The sequence below is a fragment of the Falco peregrinus genome, chromosome 12 (genome assembly GCF_023634155.1).
Source record: "Falco peregrinus isolate bFalPer1 chromosome 12, bFalPer1.pri, whole genome shotgun sequence".
Lineage (NCBI taxonomy): Eukaryota > Metazoa > Chordata > Aves > Falconiformes > Falconidae > Falco > Falco peregrinus.
Window position 1 is genome coordinate 26603448 of NC_073732.1, and position 17460 is coordinate 26620907.

A 17460-nucleotide genomic window follows, 5' to 3' on the forward strand; every position below is an offset into this window, starting at 1 on the left:
CAAACACGTCCCACGCTCACCGAGCAATACCCTGAAAGGGAAAGGCACCCCCAGAGCAAAGCTCTGCAGAGCCAGAACCAAGTCAGGGCCTGTTACATCTCCTGCAGAGACTCCTGTTCATTCACTGGGAAGTGATTCAGACTCAGAAGTAATTTAGAAGTCAACTTGCAGAAATGAATAAATGAGTAAGCTAGAAACAAGGAGCATAATGACTTTAGCAGGCCATGCGTTTGGTGCAGCGTCAGTGGTAACGCTGATGGATGCTTCCTGACTGTCAGATTTTAAGTAGCACGATATTTACCATTATTTCTATCAAATAAATCATTGCTAATTTGATACATCTGTTCTTTTAAATCCAAATTAAATACATGTACAAACCCATGAAAAAATCAAAGTAATGCAATTACCATTTTAGACTTTATATAAAGCATCTTATCACCACAGCATTCAAATTTACCCTTTCATATATCTTCAATAGGCATGTTCAGGTAGTACCTGCATCAATCTTCTGTATTTCATCTGTATACAAGTTTTACTTGTCTGCCTGTACATACACACATACATAGATTTTCCCCCCCCCCTCTCAGGAAATATATACTATATGGAAATATTTGAGACACTGATTTCATGTGTGGTTGCATATGTCTTACTGTAAAGTAACATGCCAGGTTACTTTAAAGGACTATCCTGAACCAAGGCAGGGGGAAGGGGAACCAGCAACAAAACCCCAGCAGAATTATAATTGCTTTTGAAGACTTTTACACGTTATGAAGGAGCATTAATTGCATGGCCAAACCCTACACTGAGGTTCCTTCCACACGGGCTAGGGAAGCAGCAGTGACCACTGCAGAAAAATATCCTTTAGATTTTACATTACCTTTTGGGATTTGTTTTCTTGTACCCAAACCCCTGGCCAAGGTGCAATTTATTGCACATTCTTATTATCATCCTAATGACATAAATATGTATTTCACCCCTGGGAATTCATTACAATAACATGCAAGTGCTTTGTAAACATTCATTTGGTTTTGCAACACAGCTGGTGATGAGCAGCTATTTTACAAAGAGCTGAAGCAAAAAGAGATTAAGGTCAAAAGTACCTGTGAATTGCAGGTGCCAGGTGGAGCCCAAGAACACCAACCTTTTGGAATATTTGGCACTTTACACAATCTAATATTGTTTTTACTGACTTGAGCCGTGGCCATGCCTGGCGCCCACTTGGATCTCTGGAGGGACTGTTCAATAGTCATTGAATAGTGGCAGACAGCATAACTCTTCCCTTTGCATGGACAGCAAAGGAATACCATCAGAAAAGATGCTATCACTACAAACAGAAAGAGTCCAGCAGTGGCACTGCCTTATTTTTCACTTTTTGAGACTTTGAAGCTTAGTGACTACTATAAAACTTGGTGTTCTGCGTACGACTTCTCAGTCATTCCTTGAGCAAAAATAAACAAGCAAAATAAATAAAAACAAGCCCCTGTAAACAAAAAGAAAGGGTTATTAACAGGGCTGAAAGCCTGAATCCCCAATACAAAGGTCTGAGTGACAAATAATTAATAGTAGTGATAGCTTTGCCCGGGTACATCGGCAGTTATTCTGTCAGAAGGAAACAAGCAATAAGATACAGAAACCTTCAAACGCTAGTCACAGCTTTTAAGGACTTGTGGAGCAAGATTTTTTCTGCTCACTTGCCCCATTTAGGTTTCCTGTACTGTCCCCCTCATCACAACCTTCTCCCTTTCACAGATGCATCCAACTCCTTCCCCTCTGCTCTGAGCTAGGAGTCTCTTGATCTCTGCATTTCGCCACCTGCTCCAAGCCTCTGTCAGAGCAGCCAGGACACGTCCTTCCCCTTTTCCCTAGCCCCCTCCTACAGACAGGGTCTTTTTTCTCCTCCCCTGATTTCTAACAACATTGTTTCAAAGGTGCATGCTTTGGAAAAATAAGGATTTTCAAATGAGGATGAAACTCAAGGACTGCTTCTTAATAAAAAGAGAAAAAATTAATTCCTTTTCTCAAAAGCATGAGGTCACAAAAGGGTTTGATTTGTTTGATTTTTTACATCAAGTATTGTCAGCAACTTTAATAGGCAAAACGATGTGTTTTCTGAATTGACATCCTCAGAAACGGCTGAGCAGATACCAACCACAAACACTTTTTGCCTAAGAGATTAAGTTTTTGCAGATTCATCTACAAAAACATATCCCAATAATTTAGAAACATTAAGGCATTTGACAGAGTTGTTCCAAACCTACCCAGCTGGCCGGGCTGCCTGGAGCCAAGGACAGAGCATCCCACATCCCACTCCAGAATGGATTAGCCCAGCCCTGACTTTTTGCATCAAACACGCAAAACTGATGGTGAATGACAAAGGTGACAGAGGTATGGCACCAAATAACCCTCTGCTTCTATCAGGATTGATGGCACTGCTTCCCCAGCTCTGACAAGGGTAGGATGTTGCGGGTGTTGGAAATTGCACTGTATTAGCAACACGGTAAATCCTGAACAATGGAAACAACGCACAGTGGCACACTGTATAAAATAGTCCCAGATGGTGAATACAATTCTCTTTCTGCTTCTTATTCATAATTATTAGGGGACATCTAACAACTGGATGCATCATACATAATTTTTTAATTTTTTTAAATACAGATCATTAGTTAGTGAAACTACTTTTACACAAAGCTGTGTAAAACAGCCTTTGAAGTGAGCTTTTTAGTAACATGAAGCTGCAGTTTCAAGCTGAACTGGATGGTTCACACAGACCATCACACCTGTGTACAAGGCAGTTAACAATGAAAATGCTCTGTGAATTGGAGACTGGATACATCCTTCATACATCTTCACAAACACCATAAAGAGGGGTTGAGATATTGATAAACGTTCTTAGTTTTCTTTCTTATGCAGAAATGGAGTTGAAAGCCAAGTCTATTACTGCAGGTTACAAGTTCCCCCTTCAATTCTGTCCACAACTGCTGATAGTTGTGTCATTTCCAGGAATCTGGGCTCTTATCTTGGCATGTCTGCGTCGATCTGGAAGCTCATCATTTTCAATTTCATAATGTCTGACAGCCAGAAGTAATACTGCTTTACTTCAAGTGCTGGGTGCCTTAAACTGCTTCAAATGCTCCTGCATACTCTGTGTACAAACACACAGAAACTTGTCGTAATTATCACTTAGAAGTGGCAAAAAACCTCAGCTGTGGTTCAAACTTCATATTGGCACCCCTGCCCCAGGCACACCCACACAGCAGAGTCATTTTCTTCCCAAACACAACAAAAACCCTACAGAAAATGCAGAGGGATCATGTGTTCAACACGTGTCCTAACAGCTTTTGGACAAATATCAAGGTAGAAGTTATTGAAGTCTGCCACACAGCCTCTGGCAACAAAAGAGGTGTTTAAGCTCCAGGATTAATTATATCCAGAGCTATACGTTTAGGCTCTTTTGTTAGTACCATGCTGTACAAGATGCCGACAGTTTAAACTACTTTTACGAGAATATATATTTAAAAAATCCATAATGTAACAAAATTCTAATGCAGTTATGCAGACACTTTTATTCAGGGGTCCAGAACTGTAGCAGACTTGCATTTTGATAGGTGTTTTATATCTTGGGTTTACCACAACAAAGACATCCTGAAAAACAAAAAGTGTGCAGAAGCTGTGCAAAGAAAGCTATTTTAAGTACTAGAAGTGACACAGTTAATTACGGTACACTTACCCCACAACTGTCTTTCTTAATCCCAGTAATAAAACAGAACACGCTTCAATGCAGGTGTTCGGGTGCTGCTGCTAAGAATGATACCCATCAGAAACATTTATATGAGGTTTCTAGAGCTGCACAGTTTTGGGTCAAAACACTGAGGCTGAAGACTACATGCTAATTAACCCAGAGATCACAGCTATATAATTGGAAATGAGATTTTCAGAAAGCAAGAGGTGGTGGGTTTTACTTGCCAATAAGGCTAGAGCACGTGTCTGTAAAAACTCCACGGCTCTTGTTGCCACTGTAGTGCAAAGCCTGCATAACAGCTAGAACTTTCTGGCAGAAGAGGAGCAGGCTCTTCCCCCATTGTGCAGAAATGTAATAAGCAAAATGTACCTGAAATAGTCTCTTGTGAGTTCTGCCTGGGCTGTATTTTGTGACTCTGCAGCTGCAGCATTATGTTGTTCAATTGAGCACAGGCTCAATTTTTTTAGAGAAAAGTAACAGTAAGCATGATAAATACAGCCAATTTTTATTTTTATACCTGTTAAAGTTTAGGCCGCTTCATAACTATATGTTTAAAAGGTGTACAAATGAGCAGCCTACGAGGAATAAGCTTCTAATCTAACATAGATCAATGTGATACAGCCAGCCCCGGCATTACAGCTACTATCAAGCTGGGCTTAAGAACAGATCAGTAACTCTCCTTAACCATCAGTATTTATTTGCAAAGCTTGCTGGAGTGTAAAATGGATAAAGCTGAAGCTCACATAAAACTTGCGAGCTGAAGAAAGGAGGATCAGAAAAATAATTGACTATAAATATCCCATATGGATTTCTCTCTTTTTTTTTGAGAATTTTTATGGGGTTTGTTGAGCTTTCACCATATAAAATTGAGAAATATTCCCCTTAAACTTACTTTAGGGAAAAAAATAAACCCCAAAATTGTTCAAGAAGTAAATAGAACCAATACCCAAACCCCATAACATCAGAAGTATTGCTTAATAACATACATGGGGTTTAGATCTTTCCACATAACTTTGCCAGACAGCACAATTCCCAGCCTCGCAACACTGCTGATATTTCAGGCTGCATCTCGTCAACCCAGACAGCCATTCATATCAGATTGTGTGGGCAGCTGGAGACAAAAATGATTTTGATGTACCGTTTTCCTGTGCAGGTAAGGCAGACACAGTTTAAGCAATCACTGCTCCTCAGCACTCCTTAATGATCCAGCACTGCCATCAGCTCCGCATCGGCTGCAGCACAAAGCTGGATGGCTCAGCTTAAACACGCTTCACTAACCCTGGTTTTAAAAATCATAATTCCAACACACACTTACTTTTAATTAGATATAAACCCGCTGATTCTAGCAATATGTTTTTTAAACCTCGAGAATCCTCAAGCCTCAGAGCCATGAATCAGCCTTCTGCAAAGCTAAGGAAGTCACACGTGGGGTCTGCCCCCGAGATCTGATGAGTCAGCACCACAGCTGGTGATCCCAGCTAGGTACGGTCCTAATCCGTTTTAAGAGTTGCCATCATAAGCAACTTCAAAAAATCTTGCAAAGCTGAAGGAACAGCAGATTTGTGCAGTACCCAATAAAAGAGCAATAGAAAACACAAGGGACAGCACATAGTAAAACCAGTATCTTGTTAACCATGCTTAATTAGCAGTCAGGTTAGTCTGCATTTATTTACTCTGATTAGATCATTAACTGAGTGTTTGCATAAAGAAAAAAAACCTAAAATTTTGCAAGTCAGAGGGCACAGGAGAAAGTCTTTGCAGGATTTCCACACACGCTCTCCCTCCAAAAAGATACTAATGATCTCTGACCGCCAATTACCATTTTTTCTGAAATCCAGAAAAGAGCCAAGGCCTTAAGAGACATGATTGCTTCTCGTTTTCACTAAGGTTCATTACATATCCTTCTCCAAAATAAACCACAATGGGAAACATAATAAAGCTGTGATATTTGGAATTCAATCATTTTAACATAGCAGTTAAAACTTCAGTAGGTCAGCGTGCAGCACAATAAATATAAATGACAGAGTGAGCAGAAACAGGGGTCTGTTGCTACTGTCATCTCCTTGCTATTATCTCCAACTATTATTTTATCTATAAAGATTAACTACCCTAAAAACAATGACTCCACAAAACTCATTAAAGGAAGGAGAATGAGACCTCCAGAAAGATGCATGCCTTGGTGCCCAAACGCAGGCAAAGGCTGTAACTGGTACTAACAGTAAAGCAGACCAGGCTTTAAATGCTCGCTTAGGATCATTATCAGATTCCATCCTTGCTTGAAGACTTGGCATCGTGGTAGGGAAACTAAATAACAAACCCAGAAAGGACGAATTATAGAGCAACGAAGGTAGGTATTTTTTTCTTAAATAAATTATGACCCTCTCTTTGCCTTTTGGTGCAAGGATGCCACAGAGTTCCAGGCTTCAGAAGCTCAGGAGGTTTCATACCTATGTTTTCATATAACTATAGAATAGTCAAGACAAATATGTAAGTGTTATTAGCTGGAAAATAGTAACTCTGCTTTCTACCCCATTACTGAACAAATTAGTTCTATTATGCAAGGAATACACTCAAATTTTACTTGTGTCTCAACCAAATTTTGTGACTGAGCTAAGCCATCATTTTTAATGCTGAAAAAGATACAATCCATGGCTATAACATAACCAAGAGGTAAAAAAAAAAAACCAAACAAAAAAACCCACAACACCACACACACCACAAACCACCCTTGGATTTAAAAAGAACTTGAAAAAGGATTAAAAAAAAAAGTCAAGCCACTACAGCCAGAAAGATTCAACTACTACATATTAATAAGGTCCGGCCACTGTTTATGCACTGGTTTTGTTCCCTTGAATGGATTTGCCCAGGTTAAACCTAGCTTAAAAGTTGTAGTCTCTCCTACGGACTGCAGTTTAGACATGGATTAAAGATATTAGTTTAGTTTTATAATCAAAAGTCCACATTTGCCAAATGATACCACAAAACAGCATTCAACACAACCAGGTACTTTATAGCTAACTGGAAATATCAGACAGCCTCTACTAGCTTCAATTATTGCTGCTTTGTTTGAAGTGGCAATCGATAGAAACACAAGGTATCCAACAGCTGCACTGAACCTGGCGTTTCAAAAAAAAAACCCCAAAAAAACCCCACCCAAAACAAACAACCTGCAAACAAAAAAACCACACAACCAAAACCACCCACATTTACAGAACCTGCTCAGACAGAACCACTGTTTTCTTCTCCTGTTGTATCCTCACCTGAGCTTGTGAGGACCAAATGACCACAGGTGCACCAGCCATACAAGTCCACAGTAATCTTCCATTTTCAGGCCAAACAACAGTACAGAATTAAAAGTTCTCTGAAGTAATACTCTCTTTTACACACAGCAGAAGATAGGACTCTAGACCACAGGACACTAAGTGTTACATATGCAAGTACGCTCCAAGTCGCATCAGATATCTTGTTGTCAGGACAAAACTCTTCAAGAGCTTTATAATAGATCTCTCAAAGTCCCATGGGCAAGTCTTGCAAAGGCCCTTGCAGCAGTAATTAATCCCAGCCTGCTCCAGTATCCCTGGTAGAGGCAGCTGTGATAAACATCTGTAAAATCGGTCTCCTGCTCAGTACATGCCTCCAGCCCTGGAGCTCTAGTGCTCTGAAGCCATCAAAATAAGTTAATGAAGTAACAGGGTTAGCTCTACCCCGTTCCTGCCCTTAGCAGAAGGGAGGCCCGTAAAGAAAACCATGTGGAATTAAATACATATTTTAAATGTCCGATGGACTCATTTGCTGAACTTTACAACTTCACCCAAGTGCAAATGCATGAACTCAAGTTAACTACACTGTTAAATTAATAGGAGGAAAGATCCCTCACACTCACATCCCACCTAAAGCAGCTCCAAGGGTAGCAGCACTGGGGAAACTGGTTGAGCCTTAAATATTGGCCCGAAGGATGTTCAGGGCATCACTATCACATTGTCAATGCACAAAAAGTCCCTCCAAGAGTGGCCTAGAAATGGGCTGGAGTATCAGGTTAGCTGCACTAAAAGGAGTGATAATGCAAATTAAGATGAGCAATAGCTAAAAATTCTCTCAAATTATTCTGTTTCAGAGGTTTTTCTACTTATCTTATGGTAAACAACGTGTTTTCATCCTCTAAGGTTGTAGTTTCAACCACTTGTAGAGTAGGTAGAGCACATGCCTGATCTCCAGGTCTTCCCATATTGGGGGGGGGGGGGGGGGGGGCGTGATGCCAGGGCAGCTGATCCAGGTTTATCTGTGTAAATCCAAATCTCCAATATTCTGCGTCACAAATCAATAGTAAGTCTGACAAGCTCTCCTGAGTGCCTGTACAGGCCTCTTCACGTGACTGATACTGGCAAGGTCACTGCTAGCGCCGGCCCGATGCTTCCAGACGCACTTTGCCTCTTCCTTTGTTCCAAGGGAGAAGTGACATAGAGGTATTTTTGCGGCTTTGCTTGCTTTGTCTTTTTTGCTCAGAAAATTAAATTTCATGAAGTTCATTCTTATAGATTGAACACTTTGTGCTAAACAAATGGTTATAGTCTTTCTGGTGTTGTCAATAAATTAGAACTAGATGTTCAAGCCAATATTGAACTGACACAAATTAGATTTACCAAGCAAAATTTTCCAAAAATGTAATCTTATCGAACAAGTACTGTATTTTGCACCTGTCAGAAAATGTTTATTGCTTTATTTCATTAGCATGTCCTGTCAACCTTTAATTTTAAATTGCCTAGCAGAACAGAAAAGGCATTTTTCTAAGAGAGGACTAACTTTCCATGGTAAGAAACATCAGCTAATATGGAATAACATACCACTGTGTCTTTAGGGCAAACTTTTTGTTAGCCACTTGGACCACAGTTTTCCCAAATTATTTAGAGTAGTTAAAATACACAAACCTGCCAGCAGACTCCCTCTATTTGCAATGGAACGTATCAAGTCTGAATTATTTTCATCAAAATAAATGTAATCTATTTTAAGCTACATGAATTTTTCACTTCTTGCTCTGTTGCAAACACTAAATATTTTCCATCCAAAAGTGTGGGTTTTGCTAGCACACAAAGGAAAGCTGAAAACAGATCCATGAAAACCTATTGTCTATGCTGCTGCTGTTACAGGAGATTTTTCTTTTTAATGGATGAAATAAAATCCTTTTTAAAGCAATTAAGAGTAGCAGCCTTTCCCCAACACACATGCACAACTTCCATGACGTCCGAGGGAGTTATGTGAGCGCCGAGGGAACAGCGTACCTGCTCAGCACTCAGAGGCCACAATTTTGGGAAGGACATTCAGACTTTAGGCAGCTTCTGTCTGAAATCCACTTCTTTAATGATTTGCAAGTGTATCTTGCAAAGACTAGAGGCAAGGGACAACCTCTGGGGAGCGGGTGAGAGCATTCCACCTGATCAGGTGTCCCCCTGTGAGCAGGCGCTGTCGCCAGCTGTGCCACAGGTGGGTGAGTTCCAGCAGCAAGGCTGGCATCCTGCCTCCAGCAGCTACACACCATGCAACTAGAGCCCGCTGGAAACCGAAAGTATGCTTTGAATACCCTAGAGGTCTGAAAATTTGCATTTGTTTTTAGGATTCTTGGAAAAAAGTTCCAGCTGCTCATGCTCTTCCCTGTATAGAAGGGAAATGCGTCTCTCCAGCATGGTATCACTGACTTCACTAATTTACATTGGCCAAAAATGCAGCTTCTCTCAGCTTAAGTGTAAAAATGGAAAAAATTTGGTTTCATCAATAAAAAAGATCTTCTAGGCTATCTGTGTATTGTAGATCACCAATGTGTGAACTAGTGATGGTCAGTCACTAAAAACAAGCCTGTTCTCGAAGATTGTTACAGTTCATGAAAATATTGTCAAAAGCCGTCTTTAACTCACGCTTTTGATTTCATCGACAACACCACAACAAGTAAGTTCTACTTGTTGCTGTTAATTTTAATTACTGTCTTTTATCACTTCTTTAAAACATAGCCAGATCTGCCTCAGACACAGCATTCTCCAGGCTGTAATTCATTTACTGAAGTTAAGGCTAATTGACAGCACTTACAGAAAACAAAAAATGCTTCTTCCAAAAGTCCTTTAAGAGCATTCTTAAGAGCACATAACTAGCTCCATACTCATTAAACTACCAGATGTTTTCATATAAATAAAATAAATCGCATCCCTAACAGGCTGTTTAGACAGGACAGATCTCTCATATGCAAAAAAATGGAATCACATTTTTTTTTCCTATGTTTTCCAGCCTTGAAAAATCAAAATCTAGTCAAGCTTTTCAGCAGACAATAACAAGAGGGGAAAAAAGATAAAAAGTAAAAAGACCCCCCAAGCTGGAGAAGTACGTCAGAGTGACTGCTCCGAGATACTTTGACTTCCCTATTAATACCTTTACAAATCATCACATACAAACACCAATGCCCCTAACCAGGACCCCTCAGTCCTATCGCAGTTGACCATTATGTATTCCTTGCCAGCATTTCCATTTTTTGATACCGCATATTTCGATGGTCACAGCAGCACACATTTAAACTGCTTACTGTTTTATACCTACTCAGATTTGGAAAGTCTAATCAAGCAACCAGCAAACTGTGATGACGATGTTTTAATCACAAGGAAGAGAAAAAGAATTCCTTTATATTTCTAAAGCTTTAAAGACTCCCATTTCCAGGCTTTGCCATGCCAGCCTTGGTGCTGGAAGGGTATTTATAGTTATTGCTTAAACTGAGTTTTTCACACGATCTCCTTCATGCCAACAGACAGGGCAGAAAGAACAAGTATTTGCTAGGACTACTAGCATTTTATTATTTTTTCTAATCACAATTTAGATATTAAATTGTAATACTGGGCTTGCCCTGACAGGCGGACTGCGGCTTGAGCTTTTTGCCGTCCTCTGTTCAGCCAACTTGACACTGGAGTTGACAAAAATCTGCGGCCTTTAATCTTTACCTGACACCCACACATATGGCACCTCTTTTTGCTGTGTCCAGACCGATAAGGACTCGCAGTAAAACAAGAGCCGTGCCTGATGGCAGGAGGATGTATTGGCCATTGACTGCATTTGCTCAGAGGCAGCATCAAATACCCTGCCCAGTTAGCGCCGTCAAGTAGCCCCTGGCTCCAGGCATCAGCCGTTACCTTTTCATCGAGTGCCACGATGTATTTCAAGACCTATGACATGGGTCTTATTTTACCTTAGTAAACAATGTCCTCCCTGATTTGTCAATTTATTGTTGATACACCCTTCGCAAAGAGTTCAATTATTGAGTGGAGAACAAACAGGCCAAGTAAACATGCTTTCCTCCAGAGGGAGCAGAAGACATACTGCTGGCCCTTTCAAGAGCTCTTCTGAGCTCTTTGGAAGGGAGATTGCTTAATTTAATATTCAAACAAATGATACAGTCTGAAAGGGCTTCACACGTTCAGATAATACTTTCTCAGAAATTTAATTCACTAATTTCATTAGGTACCGCATCAGCCGGCGCAGTTTTCAGGGACACATTTAGAGGGCAACTCGTTTGAATGCAATTTTAAAGAAACAGATTTGACACAGTGTCAATCTATTGCCAAGCTGCATGGCATCTCCCAGGAAAACAATTGAATTTAGCAATGCAGCCTGCTTGTTTTAATCTCCTCTCTCTCACTAGGATAAAGTTACTCTTTTACATAAGCAGCAAATATATTCAATATTTGATGATGTGCAGCATAAAATTTGTCCTTCACCAAGGAAAAAATAATTCAAGGCTTTTAAAAATGAAGACTAGAAGCTCAGCCATCCCCCCCCCCCCTTTCAGATTTCCAACAGTTTTTAATGAAAGGTCATACTAGTTACTGCCATTCTAAATTTTATTTCTCCCCTTGATTTTATAAGAACACTTAACTTCACAAAAACGTTTCCTGGTAGGACACAAATCTTAACAGAGTTATTCCTCAGAGAAAGGGAAAATCTTCATCTTCAAGCGTTTCACATAAGAGGGATGGTATGTGCCACGTTCTTTTCTAATGAGCTTGTAGGAGAGCAGGACTTGCAAAACTGTGTAGTTAATGTTTCAGGACATTTTCAGAGTAGAAATTAACTCTTAAAAGCTAGTTGTATGGATTTCAAAAAAATAAAACCACCCATAAATCATTATACAGCTGCTGAGACTGACTGGGAGACGAGTCTTGTCATTTTTTTATATGCACTTTTTTTTGTATATATATTGTATATATTAAAAAAGTATATGACAAACAAACAGGAAAGATCCAGGCCAGTGAAAATTGTATCATCTAAAAACACTTGATTTCCAAACTTTGTGCCCAAATGGCTTAAGAATATTTGCACTATAATCATTACACAGCCATTGAGCACAGCCTAATGCCCGTGGACTGTAATAAAATGCCTCATTTAAATTAACTAGGTAACTTTTTGGAAGGTGTAAAAATATTAGAATTCTTTCTTTTTTCCAGGCTTGGCTGTTGTGTAAGTAATACAGCCCGACTTAAATAAATTATACATCTACTAGGAAATTACTGTCTACACCATGAAGGCCCTATACTTCGTACTCGGTAAAAGATCACAACCTGATTAGACCGTGATGTTAAATGTTCAGTCAGACTGATGGGACACAGTGTAGCTCATCGTTTCCATGTCAAGGGATGTGTCCAAGTGCAGGTCTAGAAACACTTAACGCTTGTGGCTCCCAGGAGAGAGGCTACACAATGTCTTGAAGGGTCTGCCAAGAAGTTCAAACTTGGTTGCCACCAATTAAATATTTCTAAACAGAGTTCCTAGTTTTAAAGCTAGATCTCCCCACAGCCCCACCAAAAAATCCCTGGAGAAGTGCTGGTTTTCTCTGCATAAAAGTTGAAATGCTTCTTTGGAGAAGGTGTACTTGTGTAGGTTGAGGATGCTGAAGGTGGCACTGAGAAGCCTGTGGGAGGCTGGGGGGAAGGACATCCCTTCGGGGTGTCTGCTTTGCTGTCTGAAATAGCCAACAAGTGCTGGGGACCTGTCCCAGCACACACAGAAGATGAAACACAAAAGCAGTAGAAATAATTCCTGCCTACACATTTCAGTGGTGCAGAAAACAGGGCTGCGTGCAATGAGTTTGGAAAGTTGATAAAAGCAAGATAGATAGATAGATAGATTTTTTTTTTTCTTTTTTTTAAAGCCAACAAGGACACTAGTCACATTTAAATTCTGCTTCTGGCTTGCAGTGTGTCTGGACACAGAGAGGTCATGGCTTGATGCTACTTCTTTTGGTGATGGAGGAGAATTTTATACCCAACTCATCCAAGTTTTAATAAATCTTCTGGCTCTGTAAGTATATTAGCTTATATTTCTAAGCACACAAATACACTATTAATATCATTTTCTGTTCCGAGAGGCATTTAATCTGGCCAAAACAAGGAACATGGCACGAAGTACAGCATACAAGAACCTGCCCTACAAGCCTGTTTTTAGGGCACAAAACCTCCCCAACGGGCTCAGCTGGCTGAACATTTAATTTAAGGTTATATTTCAGAGCACCCTGATGAAGACTAGTTATGTTACCAGCCTGAAAAAGTCAAGAGACCACATCTCCTCAGACTTTCAACTCCTTCCCTACTGCTTATGCCCCTTCTTACTGTTAACGTTAGCTGCCATCATATTTAGAAACCGTGACTTAGCCTTCCCTCCACCAGCCAGGAAGGAAGCACCATCCCTAAGGCTGCTCACAAGCCCCATGTTTCATGTGCTGGAGCCCAAATTACAAAATCTCCTCAGCAGGCATACGGATGTGAAGACAAAAAGGACCTTGACCTTTTATTCCACCACTCTAATCCAGCACCAAGCATGCAGGCTACAGTAAAAAGTCTTCACTAGGTACAGACGTGACATCCACGACTAACTCTTTCCGTTGGAGGAAAGAGCCCCTTATCTTGTAAAAAGTCCTTGGAAGAGCCATGTATGATCCCTCCTAGGTGTAAGCACTGGAGAAAAGCCAAGTGGAGGCTGCAGCATAGAGCTTTCCTGAGGGTGATGGGGAGAACCAGCAGGTCTGAGATTTGGGCTTGGATAAAAGGGACTACACACAACCATCTGTTCCAGCTCATCCTTTGCTATTTGAAATGGATGAGAGAAGAAAAGATACTAATACTAAGACCCCTGTGAGATAGGGTGCATCTCAAATCCCCACAACAGAACACACATCACTTATTGTTTCCAGCACTGTAATTATCCGATAAAGCTATTAACCATAGACCCCGAGATGCCATAAAGCATTAATACTTCCCGCCAAAGCAATCTGAACCATAGCCAGATAGTAGTCAGCAACTGTATGTTACTTTGGGAAAAAAAAAATAAAATATGCGTACATACACACATATATATTTCAAGAGAGTAATTTCCTTTTATTTCTGAGAAACTTAAGGTTTACAATAGGAAACTATGCTGTGCACAGCTCTGCCAAGAAACACAGTGCTTCTTTCTTAGCACACAATTAGCAGAGACAAGCGAGCACTTACTGTGTGTGCAAGGGTGAGGGTCTCAGGCCACATTTGCCTCCACTTCACATTGAAACCTCATTAAGTGAAACATGACTGAGCTTCTATGGATTCACCCCAAAATAAAAAGCTAGCAGTACTGAAGAAGCCCAAGCGTAGACATAGGATCCCTACAGATCAATTACCTTGTCAGTTAAAGAAGTAATGGGAAGTTATTAATGGGACAGGAGTAAAAATTGCAACTGTGGCTGCTTCAGAACTGAGCAGAGCTACTCTAGAAAATCAGCCAACACCACCTGAACAAAAATTCACATCTGAGTAAGTTTCCAGGCATCAGCAAGATACTCTTTCCTGAAGATTGATTGAGCTAGTGTGTTGACGATGACCAGACGCTGCAACAACTTCCCTACCTGACTTGTCCACCAAGTACCATGGCTTAAAGCAGAGCTGCACCACAGCTTCTGGCGTGGGTACAGGGGGACATACTTGATGCAGTTGGTGTGGAGCACCTCGTTGTGCAAAGGGTGGGTCTGGAACAGTTCTCATGTTATGCACCTGCCCCTGTAACCCACATCTGGTATAGCGAGGCTGACACGGGACATATGGGGAACGAGCACATTTGGTCACAGTGAGCACATCGCTGTCTGCCCACGAAACACCTCTGGGTGAACACTTCCCAAAACTAGTTATCGGAACTACTAACAAGCCAAAGGAAAACACCTACAGGTCAGCTTGGACTTATCTTCAGTTTTGAATGTGCTACTATTAACACAGCTGCAAATACACGTTTCCCTCCTTGCCTTCAGCAAGTAGCAAATCAAAGGAGCGACACTGAGCCTTATTTACCAGCGAGAGCAATTTTAATTCTCCTCTTCATTCTCCTTGTATCTGTTTCATCCCTCACATTTATATTTACCCTCTACTTTGTCATCTCAATGCTCTAATGTATAATTAGGGTGCCATCAAAAATTTTCATGAGAAACATTTCGTAGGGTCAAAAAAACCACCAACAAAACCAACCAATACACACACACCAAAACAAACAAACAAAAAAACCCCTACAAAATAACTGCACCAGCACCACCCACACAAAATAGAGCTATAAGGGACTTCTAAAGAGATCAGCCAGTTCACCTCCAGTCCCAAGACAGGAGTAACTATATCCATGCCAGCTGATACAGCTTCCTGGTGACCCGTAACGATGGAAAGGGAGCCTCATCCTCACTATTGCCAAAAATTCCTATTACGATAATAAATCTGGATTTTAATTTCTTTATTTATTTATTTTGGTACATGATCAGTCCAATAGTCTCTGGATTTTTTTAAAGACATTTCTGTTCCAGAGTATTAGTCTGCCCTACCACATCTCGGGCCCGTGAGGCAGTGTAATTGCGGCATGCTGGAAAACAGCACTTCAAAGCAAGATTAAAACATCTTGAGCTGTAAGGCTTATGGTTGTATTTTATAATTTCACATATCAAGATATCACCTAATTGTCAATAGACTAACAACAATTCTCTTCCAGGGCCTAACCCATAGCCCTTCAGAGTTAACTAGACCATTCTATTGCCTTCAGATGGCTTTGGATTACCCCCAAAAGAAAACAACATAAATTACCAATTGTCTCCTTAACTTCTCCAAATGTCTTTTGAACCACTTCCAGAAAAATAAACAAAGGGGGGAAAAAAAAGTATTCAAGCACTCCAAGAACACAACTCCAGAAAAAAAGAAACCAGCATGCTGCCCAGACCACTTTCAAAGTGATATGAGATAAAATATAATCACATATTGAAAATGACTCAATGTCAGAGAGAACAAAGCCTGCCATGAGGCTGCCCTTCGATCCTTGTATGTCTCATCATTCAGCCTCTCCTTGCTATTCAGCTGTGTCATGTGCGAAGCACTCACACAGTCATTGTCAGAAATAACCACACTTTTCCCCATCTGTACTTGCTCTGAGCTGAGCAGGAAAAGAGGAAAAAACCCAACAAAAACCCACACTACTGACAAAATAGTTACATCGACAGATGTGAATTCTGATTTAAACAGCCATATTTCTTTCCCTAGAAGTATTTGTTGTACTAAGAGCATGTGGACTTGCATAAAGTTTTCTGTTACTCAACTATGAAAACAAAATTCTTGCAAGGCAAACATGAAAAAAAGTCCATAATAGGTTCCCACTGCCAGGTGTTTTCAGATGGAAGGAGCCTAAGTATCTTTAAGAACCTTCCTTGAGCTTTAGCAATCATCATCCAGGGTGCAGCAAGAGCTTTGTGCAGCCGATGTACCCCAGCTGTGATTTTCACTTCATCATGGGCCTATAATTGGTTAATTTGGACCTGACTACCAAAGCAATAAAATTAATGCCACAGTTCTGAATGTTTCCTGTTCACTGCTGAAATAAAAGCTTCTGCTGGGTGGTGATTATGAAGCATGATTGCCCTTGTAATTCTAATATCTGCTTTCCTTAATTCACAACTCTCCCACCAAATAAAACTAAGGAAGAGATAGAAAAGTCATTAGCATTACAAAATTAAAATTATTAAAATGATCTGCAATATCATCCGTCTGGATTTCGCATCAAATAAAGCTTTGTTCTACAGCATTTTCCCTGTTTGAGAAACAGATTGCTGCCAGCCTCATGTCATGCCTCACCAGAAGTGACGTTCAGAGAGAGTATCAGTCTTCGTTTTAGACTTAAATAGTTTTGATAGAAAATAGAGTTACGTGATTTGAGGGGTTAAGAAGCCACACAAATGCAACCAAAGCCCACATATTCTTAGTTTTCTATATTGTGAAAAGTCCGCAATTATAAAAATATTGTGGAACAAAAGTAGGGAATAGGAATGGAATAGGCAATGCAGCTATTTACAAAACGTATAGCAATTGCTTATAACTTGCACTCAGTCAACACAGAACAAGATACCACAATAAGAAATAAGACTCAGTTTAATCATGCATCCTAAGGTGATATCCCCACATTTTCTGCAGCATCAAATTGGATAATTTTATTCCATCTAGATAAGATTTGCAATACATTTTGAATTTCCCACTAGATTTCTCCTTTCTGTCCTTATTACCATACGGTAGCCCAAAACCAGCCACTAGCCACTGCACCCAGAGTGCCAAATTCAAGCAGCAAGATTCACCCCAAGATGACCTGTTCCGAAGCATTTTGACAGAAAATTAAGCTAAATTATTTTGTATTTTCGCTTCTTCAAAAGTTTATTC